The following is an 11,421-nucleotide window of genomic DNA, read 5'->3' as shown; positions in this document are numbered from 1 at the left end:
CAAGAAGTGTGCACCAACTAGCCACGCCCCCTCCTCACCTTTCCTATAAAAGGGCTTTGCTGAAATCTTTCGGGGAGTTCGGGGTTTTTAAGGCATGAGCCACCCTTCTCCTGCATAACCCTGAAATAAACCTTTCTATGTTCCAAACTCCGACGTTCTGGTGGTGTTTGGCCTCACTGTGCATCAGGCACAGGGCCTCGCGTTTGGTAACAGTCCCGTGCTTCTCAGCAGGGGCCTTTCTGGGTACTGAACTCACAGCTGCAGGCCTCTCACTGGTGTGGTGAGGTTGTGCTTCTCCAGGCCAGCTTGGGTGCAGAAGGTGTAGCCACAGAGGTGGCACTGGAAGGGCTTCTGGCCCGCGTGCCTGCTCAGGTGCAGGTTGAGACCTGCCTTCTGGGTAAAGGCGTGGCTGCAGAACTTGCAGACACATGCCCTCTAATTCCTGTGTTTGGCCTTGGTGTGCATCTGCAGGCCATTCTTGCTGCACACAGCAGAACTCCTTGCACGCAAACAGCTCCCCGCAGTGCTTAAAAGCCTGGTGCAGCTGCAGTTCCCTTTGGGACAAAAAGAACTTGGCCCAGGTGGGACAGGTATGGAGCTTGGGAGCTCCATGCAGCTTGGTCCCTTTGCTCTGCATGAACTTCTTCTTCATGAGCTGCTGCGAGCAGGCACAACACTTGAAGGGCATCTCCCCCGTGTGGGATGCCAAGTGTACTGGCAGCTCCATCCTCCAGCAGAAGGTCTCCAGGCACTTCCCGCATGTGAAGACTTGTTAGGATTGGTTCAGACAACTCTAGGCTTCATGCTTCAAGATATTCTCCTTTGGAAGATTTGGGGCGCTAGAAAGTTTTCCAAATTTGGGGCGCTAGAAAGTTTTCTCCCCAGTGTGTTTCCTGTTGTGCACTTTTTGATATTTGCTGAGGAACTTTTTGGAAGAAAAAAGAGGGTAAGAGTCTTTCTTTCACCTGCTGTTTAAGTGCCTTGAAGTCAAAATACTCAATATGCCAAAGTGGCATATTTTGGGGTGATCTATTCTGATTTTCTTCAAACGGATATAGCTATCTTCTAGGATTATAGGGTTCTGTGCTTATTTTTGTGATACAGAATGGAGTGGGGAAACAGTACTTAGAATGAAGTATTTCAAGATTTCAAGCCTATCCAGAAAAAAAAAAAAATCCTCTATGTACATGAGAACTGACCAGAAAGTCAGGTTAGGACAGCAGTCAGGGAGGAGACAATGTATAATGTATGGTATAGAATACTTGACCCCAAAGAAATTCACAAAGCGTATAGGGGATCTGGTTAGAATTAAACAGATAAATTTGTCTAATATATTGTTTCTAGCTCAGAATCTTGTATGTTTACTGTTGTCTGACAAATATCTCACTATGCAAATTCCTAATCCTTTACCTAATTTTAGGATAAAAGGTGTGTGTGCGTACATCTGGAATTATGAAGACAGATTGAGTGAATGCACTTTGTAAAAGCAGGCTCCATCTGACTCACATATGGATGAGAAACCATCTTAGCAGTATGCGCTGGTGGATATGTCTCTGGAATTTTTAATCCTCTTATTTTATTATCATGCTGGTTTATGTTTTAAATGTATTAAAATGGCTTGTGTTTTTATTTCTAAACATCTAATGTAAAAGTCATAACTCACACGGCTCCTTTAAAACACAATTAGAAAAGCATTTCTGGGATTATCATTCAATTTATTACATTCAGTGATATTTTGTTACTTGTACCATAGGACGCTAATAGGCCTCATGAACTGTATCTAGAATACAAGTTGTACTGCTAGCATATTCCAACCTCTAAGTGCCTTTCATGTCAGCATGAGAGATACAATCAGGCATTTGAAAGCTCCGGCCTATTTATAAAGATACCATCAAAACCTGCCTGATGCAGCTGACTTATGAATCAATTATCTGAACTACACCAAGTGATATATCTATTCTGAAATTTAGAGTCATATATTTGAAGTTAAACTACAAACAGATAAACTATTCAACAGCCTATCATGATTCTTATCTCTATGTCTATATCTGTCAAATGCTGGGAGAAAAAAAGGCAAAATCTTACTGATTTTACTGGGAAGAGTTTTAAAAAATAAATCACACAGATACAAGTTCTCTCTCTCTCTTTCTCTCTTGCTCTATCTCCCTCTCTCTCTCTAACACACACACACACACACACACACACACACACACACACACACCCCTAGCTATCAAATTACTTATGACCCGAGGGAAAATTTAAATAAAATCAAGAGCATGCAAGGGATGACTCTCGTTGTAAAAGGGGAAAAATAACAATAAATAATATTAATTCTCTTAAATGTTATGTCTTAAATGAAATGGCTGAGTATTTCAGTAAATAGAAATGCCACCGTTAGGACAAAAGGTACAAAGCCACTGGGTGCAGAGAGACAACAGTTATGTTTCATCCCAGATGTTGTTGAAAATAAGCCAAACCTAAGACAGATGCGTGTATTTTTGTTTTGTTTTTAGGTGATACCTCACAAGATGTATTCTATTTCAAGATCTACTCTTCATTTCTAAATATTAATGATCTCGGTTTTACTGCTTTGCCTGGTAGAGTTCAGATTTCAGGAACGTTTTATTCATGCTGACCAAAGTCATGAGAGACACGTGCACTAAGATGACAAAGTATTAATGTAAAATGAGGAAATGTAGTAACTTTCAACTACACAATGAGTTATCTTCTCAATAGGAAAACGTGTATAAGAGACCAAATTAATATCAGAAGTCTGCTTTTCTCCAAAGAATTAAAATAAAAGAAGCTCAGCATTTTACTGCTTCCTTGAAAAAGTGACTTCTGAAGTGAGTAAAAAAAAAAAAAAAAAAAAAAGAGGCAGTTAGGCAAAAAATGCTGAAAAAGGCCTTTGGAGTATAATACAATACAAGCCAAAGTTTCTGAAGTTGTGTTCCCTCGTCAGAATCTCTTGGCGTTGGGTGGGGTGGGGACAGCCTAAGGAGGTGCAGGAGGTAAAGTTAATTTAAAATGCAAAGTTCTGAGCCCCACCCTGGGTTTACTAAATGAAAATCTGTGGATATATGATAAGAATCAGTCTGAATATACTTTTTAGTAATTCTTGGCACACTCAAGCTTGTAAACCTTTTTGTCAAAGAAGAATGCAAGAAAAAATCTGGCATGATAAGCAGGAGACAGATCAGGAATGGGTTAGGCATGGTGATTAGGGGTTTGGGATTTACGCTGAAACTAACGGGTACCCATGGGGCAAGGGAGTAATGTGCACACATTTGTGCTTTAAAAATATGATTCTACCTGCAACATAAAGAAAGGCAATGTGAAGGAAAGAATGGAATCAGGGAAACCAGAGTTAGGAGGTGGTTGCCATGATCTAACCATGAGGTGGTAGTGACTTGCACTAATAACAATTAACAATAGTAAAAGTCAAAGCTAACATTTGCTGAACAATTATGCACCAGGAAAAGCGCTTTACAAGAATTTCTCACCTATATTTTAAAAGTACCTTATGAGGTACATGGGAACTATTATTATCCTTATACAAACAAAACAGAAAACCTGAACTCAGGGTAATTAAGTACTTTATATAATTAGTAAGTGGTAAGACAAGGATTCAGGTCCACCTCTCTCTGACTCAGCTACCACATTCTTAACAGCTATGTTATTCTGTCTAACAAATGAAGCAGCAGAATAGGGAGCTACATAGAAGGTAGAGTTGATAGGATTGATGGTTGCTTATAGGACAAAAGAGATAGAGAGGATGGAGATGATGCCTGGGATCTGAGGTGGGTTATGATGCTTTACACTGGCACAAATGAATATAATAAGAGTGGGTTAGAGAGGAAAGAGAATACATTCATTTTTACATATTGGGTTTATGGCGCCTCTGGAACATCCATGTAGCATGTCCAGTAGGAGATGAGTATAACATTTTTGAGTTCAGGATATAAGTGTGTGTGTTACAGTTTGAAGAGTCAGATGTGCATAGGAGAAATTCAGAGTCATAAATGGACATTAATGTCTGGAGACTTGAATATAGGGAGAAGAAAAGCAGGCCTAGTACAGAAACCTTGAGAGGAATAACAGGCAGAGGAGGAAATAACTAAGACTATTAACACATTATTTTTCAAAAGAGGTCACTCAAGAGTGAAAGAGACACTAGTAATAATTGCAGTAATAAGAGGTGATGGGCATAAATGGGTTCTGATCCAGACCAGCCAGGACATATGACCACCCTTCTCTAAGGAGGCTGAGAGATGAGAATTTTAAAAGGCAGGAAGAAAACCGGCTGAGAGTGTTAACCTGGAACCTGGAGGGTCTATAATGTTATTGTAATACTTATATGGCATAAACATATTTACTTTCATGAAGCCTACAATTTTAATCATGGTTCCAGTCCTCACAATGAGTACAAACAGGTAGGAAAAATCATTTAAAGATCACTTGTCTAGTCTGGTTTTCCCAAGTATCTTCTGCATCCAAATTTGTATTCCATATAAGGATAAAATTTATAAATGGATTTGAATGGTCATTTCAGTGGAAATTTCATCTCTTTTTTTCTTCAGTATTTTTCATTTGCTATGAAAACTTACCATAACTTATATTGCTTCTTGAAAGACTCTATAATATCTTCATTTTTAGAGAAACACTGAGAAATCATAATGAAGATTAGGCAGCCCCCTTTATCTCATGCTGCCCAGAAATGATCTCTTAAGTATACATCTCTGGGAAGACATCTGTATATGACGAATCTAATCTGTGGTTATTTATTTTTGTGAACTTTTTTTTTTTCGGAGAGTGACATTTTTATGATAATAATTTCAAATTGTGGCTTAAGCCTTATTTCAGTTTGGTAACCTGATATGAACTTGCTGATATTATTTTCTTAAAATTAATGAGGAGAATATTCTCAGGATCAATTGTGTCTCTTATTAGAAGAGTAATCTCAGTGCCTAGTAATGCCACTCAATTTCCTATTCTTCCATAAACATTTCCAGCATACTCTAGCCAAATAGGTTCCTTTTTCTTTTTTCATTCCCTGTAGTATTAGTGGCTAATTCTTTCCTTCATACCACTTAGGCTATTTTATAACTGTCTCTTAACACATAAAATATTTCTAGTTCATTATGCTGTTTCTAAGTGGATATATTCAGATTTTTGTAAATATATGTGTGGAAAAAATTAATCTTTGATAGATGTATTTTTGTCCATTAATAATACTATGAAGCCATAATGGTGTAGGACATTTACATGCATGGTCTAAGAATATAATAAGTATGCAAAAATCATTTATTGAAGGGAATGAAATTTCAGAATTATTCAAGTAGGGAATTGTATTTTGTATAAAGTAGATGCAGAAAATTTAAACGTTGGCACTGATAACCTAGTCCCTGTGACAGAAAATGCCCTTCTTGTAGAAGGGCTTGATATTAAAATGTCCCACTCTATTCTCTGCATTTATTAATGTTTTTGGGGGGATTTTCAAAATGCACTGGATCATTTTGGATAATTGAGTATCCCTTAGTAAAGGGATAGATAAATTGACTATTATTTACAGAAGCATTGAAGTTGCCATGTAAGTATACTTTAGTTATTGAAACATCTCACAATGTAACTGTAAAACATTCTCCTAATTTAAGGTTTATTATATCCTTAGAAATAATGAAAAATATAACAAAAGACACTATAATAGATCTGCCTTTGTACAGGATCTGATCAGAAAGTGTTCTTTCTCACACATTATATGTATTAAAAACAAAATATAAAAGTCAAGAGCTGCAAAAAAAATTCAGTTAATGATGAGTATGAATGTCATAAAAATTTAAATATTTTATTTGTGGTAAGAAATAAATAAAACCAGTGAACTTCCAGAGCATATTTCTTTAATTTTTAGGTGATAAATGTCATGTCTTCAATACTTAATGTTGTCTCATAAATCAAAAGAAAATAAAAACAGCAGCAATGCCATATAAAATGAGTAAGGGTCACAAAGAAGAAAATACAAATAGCCAATGAATAGATCAAAAATCATTCAAGTTCCTCTTAACCAGAGAACTTAAAATACAAAACTGAAAATATTGTTTGGCCTATCATTTTGACAAATGTTAAGATGAAGATAATGTTCAATGCCAAAACAAGTACAGTGAGGTTGTCATTTCCATACCCTGCTGGTAGCATACACATTGATTCAACTTCACATAATCTATTTGTCATTATGTATCAAGAGCCTACGTACTAAAAATCTGATTTTCTTCATCTTTGTGTGTGACCTACCTAATATTCACGAGGTACCTGGGACATTAGGTATTCCATGACATACGAAATATATATGAGACATTTAGTATTCCTTTAGTCTTTTTTTTTTTTTTTGCGGTATGCGGGCCTCTCACCATTGTGGCTTCTCCCGTTGTGGCGCACAGGCTCCGGACGCGCAGGCTCAGCAGCCATGGCTCACGGGCCCAGCCGCTCCGCGGCATGCGGGATCCTCCCGGACCAGGGCACGAACCCGTGTCCCCTGCATCGGCAGGCGGACTCTCAACCACTGCGCCACCAGGGAAGCCCTCCTTTAGTCTTAATTCAGCCAAAGTTTGATGACTCCCATCATGGCCCCACGAATCCTGCACCCAAGAAACACTCAAACCTCACTTTTTATCCTTGCGTCCAAACCATCAGTGGGGAAGGCTTATATAGCAGAGAGACATATGAATATTAAAATCTCCCGGAATCAGGAAGTGTCCTTTCAATTTAATTGCATGATATCCTAAGCCCATTAACTCACTCATCTCTTTCACTTTGCTTTGTGCTGTGTGCTTTAAATTGACTAAAGGAATTCAATTTTCCATGATTTTTTCCTTTTCCTGATCTCTGTGAAACTGTCTGGTAGGGTGCTTGGAAGCTACCTTTGTGTGAAGGTAATTTCCCACATGACACTTTCTTACTTTTGCAGCTATACATTTAAATTTTTTAAAAATACATTTTAAGGAGGGTAGGGGGGAGAAAAGAAAAGAGAGAGGGAGGGAAAATGGGAGAGAGAGAGAAGAAGGTAAGTATTTCCAAGAAGCAGGGTACTAGATTCTAATTTTATCACTAATATATGATATTGTGGACAAGTCACTCACTGTTTTTATTGTGGTTAAATCATGCATAACATATGATCTATCTTTTAACAAACTTTTAAGTGTATAGTGCAGTGTTGTTAACTCTACACACAATGTTGTACAGCTGATCTCTAGAAAGTTTTCATCTTGGAAAAGCCACTCACTTTTATAAGTGTTTTTCCTATATCTTGGGGGAGTTCTGAGTTTTTAGGAGTGAACTGATGAGAGTATGTTTTTTTTTTTTTTGCAGTACGTGGGCCTCTCACTGTTGTGGCCTCTCCCGTTGTGGAGCACAGGCTCCGGACGCACAAGCTCAGCAGCCATGGCTCACGGGCCCAGCCGCTACGCGGCATGTGGGATCCTCCCAGACCGGGGCACAAGCCCGTGTCCCCTAGCATCGGCAGGCGGACTCTCAACCACTGCGCCACCAGGGAAGCCCGAGAGTATGTTTTGAATGGCATAACATTATACACGAGAATAAAAGATTTTGGTATTTTGGTTATCTTATTCTTGGCTTTCTGTTGGTGCACCAAAGTCAACTGTTTAAAAGCACATTTTTAAACACTGATAAGAACTTTCTTCCTTATCCTGTAGTATAACTGCTACCACAGTGAAACAGATGTTTGTATTATGTGTAGTCAGAGAAGACAGTGTTTTCAGTTTCACTTTGAATAAATCCATACATGAGGAAGAATGAATCATTCTAGATTCTTTCTTTACTACTGTGGGTTACCAGGAAGAATGCAGAGTGTGTTAGCTGCTGCTACTAGAATCATCCCATTATATACATGTCCTATATGAAGATTAAGAAGCATCAATACATAGGAGAAAGCATTCACCACTTTGACAAGTGAGGATGACTAGCTATAGGCACAGGGGTGGCTGTCTAGGCTAAGGAAGAATAATTCTCTAGGTATATAGAGTGAAACTCTTCTCCTTCCATAGGCACCAAATAGTGTTCCTTTACCTTTTTGAACTGAAAGAGGGACCTCACACTTACATGGTAAAATTAAAGTTCCAAGACTCTTAGATCAAGTGGAATACTTTTGTGAAACTATTCATTGAACACAACCATAAAAGAGATGAACAACTAGTGTAGTTGCCACGAAATAAGCTCTATCAAGCAATAATTTAACTGCAGTCTTGAAATAACTGTGGTTTTATTATTAATGAAGTTTATATTTCTTTAAGAATTGAGAGCTTAGAATTAAAGAATAGAACAGATGCCCCAGAATTCATTTAATCTATACATTCACTGAGTTTTAATTAAAATCTTATATGCTACTTGCTAAAAGTACTCTTGTGGTAGCTATTGTATGTGTTTTCTAGTTTATGGTTTCACACAAACTAGAACCTAACAGATTCACTACTTCCTCAGAAGAATACCTTGATATAAGGGTCATTAGCTGTACAAGGAGGAAGACAGTGAATTACAAAAGCACCTAAAATTCTAGATAAAGGACAGATGACATGCTTGTGTGCATTTCTCTCATACATGAATAAGGAACCCTCGGCAGGCTCTTAAATTTCTATTGACTGAGGTCATAGTTGGGGCTACACATGGATATACCTGCTCCTGCAAGAGGAAATGGTGTCACCTATAGTATAGAAGAGAAAGGACTGGGAAAATAAGCATCGATGCTCATGACACTTATTCTCGAGGAGTTCACTATCAGTGGGAACACCTACAATTAATTCTAACATAACATCCATTCCACTGCTCTAGTTATTGAGCTGTCCCGAAGCCAATTTCAGCATCAATGTATATTCAAAAGAGTCACCAATTTGAAGTCTGCAAAGCACCAAAAAGTAATTTATATCTTCACTAAAATTTCTCAAATAAGTGGCAAAAGAAGTTATATCACATGTCACAGAGCAAACCCCCTAAAATTCCACTTACCTTTGCTAGTCTCCCCAAAGTCCTTAATATTACAGATGTCCTCCTACAATTTTTGTAATTCCATATAAAACAAAAGTCTTTTCTCTCTCAAAACACTACTCCCAACTTGGTAATATTTTCTTCTCTTTCTTTTGTATTATTTTATAGCCTAATTTAATTCCCCCTGACTTGGCAACTCTCCTTCCGTTATCACAAATAACTCAATAGTTTCAGCTAGAAATCTCCTTATAAAGCAGAGTAAGGGGAAAAGTTTGCTGTTTATCTGGATCACACTAGTGGTATAAAAGTGCCTTGGGACTATAGAGGAGTTTTCTTGTCTTCTCTTTAATTTTATTTTTTTCTTTCTTTTCCTTTGCTTTCCTTTCTTTTCTTTAATTTCCTATTATTTTTTTTCTTTCCTTTTTAGTTTTTCTTTGTTAGGTCTATTTCCCTTATTTTTTTCTCTTGTACAGATTAGAAAATGTTTCACAAAGGGAAATACAAATTGGCCATTTCTCCAGAAGCTTCCTTGCCATTAAAGTCAATAATCTTTACCGTGGCCTGAAATGCTTTCTCTATTATCTTCCTGTGTCAACCTATTGGACCTCATCTAGTTACAGAATACAAAGCCATTGAGAATGACTGCAGTTAATTCTTGGTGTTAATTTGGATGATGGTAAATATTGTAATCATGTGAACACCACCAAATATACTCAAAGCGCATCCTTTCTCTCTGTCTATGTCTCTTTCTGTTTGTTTCTGTCTCTATTCCTCTCTTTCTCTCTACACCTCCTTCTCTTAGGTCACTCCTAATGGAATCTTCTAAGCAATAAAATGGACTATATATAAAATGGAAGGAGAAGATGTGAAAAATTAAGCAAGTGGTCATTGGATTTGGGGGAATCTATAGCACTGCCTCACCAGAAGTTCATGAAGATAATGAAGTTGTTTTTAGGCACTCATTCTCTTCTTCTCCTTTAAAACTTTCCACAATCTATTGGTCTGTAACTTTTACATTTAATATCTACTGGGTGGGAAAATTTGGACATACCTGCTTTTCAAATTAAAGCTTCATACTCAGTAGCCTCGAGATTTGTGGCAAGGTGCTAAACTTTGTTTGATGCAGTTGTTTCATCTTGAACATAAAAATAGCAATGTCTATCTTATAAAATTGGAGGTGTTAAATCAGCTAGCATATTTAAAGCAACTAGTATACTGTACAACAAGCAAAATCCAGTCAATAAGTGTTTCTTACCTCTTCATCTACTTTTCTTTATTAAAATATATTTTCTTGAAAGGGTCTAATATCAGGAAATTACAGTAAAGGGAGTCTTGTGAGTGAATTGCTTGTTCTGAGGGCCTTCAAATTTTAAGCTTTATAATGTAATAGTAAAGTATCAAATTTATTCTGTATTAAAGTGGATTCTAAAATGTTTAAGCTGGTGGAATTGAGATACAGTTTCTTTCAGTAAGTCTTATCTGTAGGAGGTGATAATACAGTTGACTCTTGAACAATGGTGAGGGTTAGAGGTGAAAACCCCTTGTGAAATAATAAATCCATGTATAATTTTACAGTTGGCCCTCTGTTTCCAAGGTTCCACATCCATGGATTCAATCAATCATGCATCATGTAGTACTGTAGTATGTATTTATTGAAAAAAGTCTGTGTATAAGTGGACCTCAGCAGTTCAAACCTGTGTTGTTCAAGTGTCACTCTATTTGAATATTTGGCTCTATTAGTCACAAAACTTCTATCACTATATTATTGTCAATAAAATCATTTAAATATATAATCATGGAAAAAATCAAACATTAGGATTTCCAAATCTTTACATGGATATAGATTATCAATGTGTGAAGATCACAGTTTTACCATAAACACAATAATTTTATATCCTGTGCTAGATATCATAAGAACCATTAATCTCTATGTCTATTAAAACTTCATAACTAGTTAAGTGCAGTTGTTAAATAATTTCCTTTTATAGCAAAAGCTTTACAATTAACAAGCTAGGCACTGATTCAAGTCATTATCAATTTCCCTGTGATTATTACAGCTTCCATAATAATCTGCATTCTATTAACATAGATTAGGCAGCACTTTAAAGACCAGCATCATTAGCTTTAGTTTCACGAAAAGATGAGAAGAAAGCAGACTTAATTTCATGGAGTCTCATAGTTGCAGAGTACCACCAAAGCTATCAGACAAAAGATATAAACAAATAATAATGTATATAATTTTGAATGTGACCCTTTCCTGGTTCTAAAACTATCTTTGGGAGCTTAGTGCATTAATATATTTTTACAATTGTCTACTTTTCTTTTATATTTCAAAGTTAAACAGAATAGCACCTCGAAACTCAGGCAGTTACACAACAGACTTAATTAGTTATGATTTATGTTTATTATCCAAAGGATGTACATATAAGA

General features: G+C 36.8%; 1 pseudogene; it reads right to left on the bottom strand.

Moving 5' to 3' along the window:
• Positions 1-224: 224 nt before the first annotated feature.
• The window catches only part of LOC132434240 (telomere zinc finger-associated protein pseudogene), a 36,486-nt pseudogene continuing 25,289 nt past the window's right edge, over positions 225-11,421 (bottom strand).

Source organism: Delphinus delphis, chromosome 11, assembly GCF_949987515.2.
Source record: "Delphinus delphis chromosome 11, mDelDel1.2, whole genome shotgun sequence".
NCBI lineage: Eukaryota > Metazoa > Chordata > Mammalia > Artiodactyla > Delphinidae > Delphinus > Delphinus delphis.
This window is presented reverse-complemented; position numbering and strand designations above follow the sequence as displayed.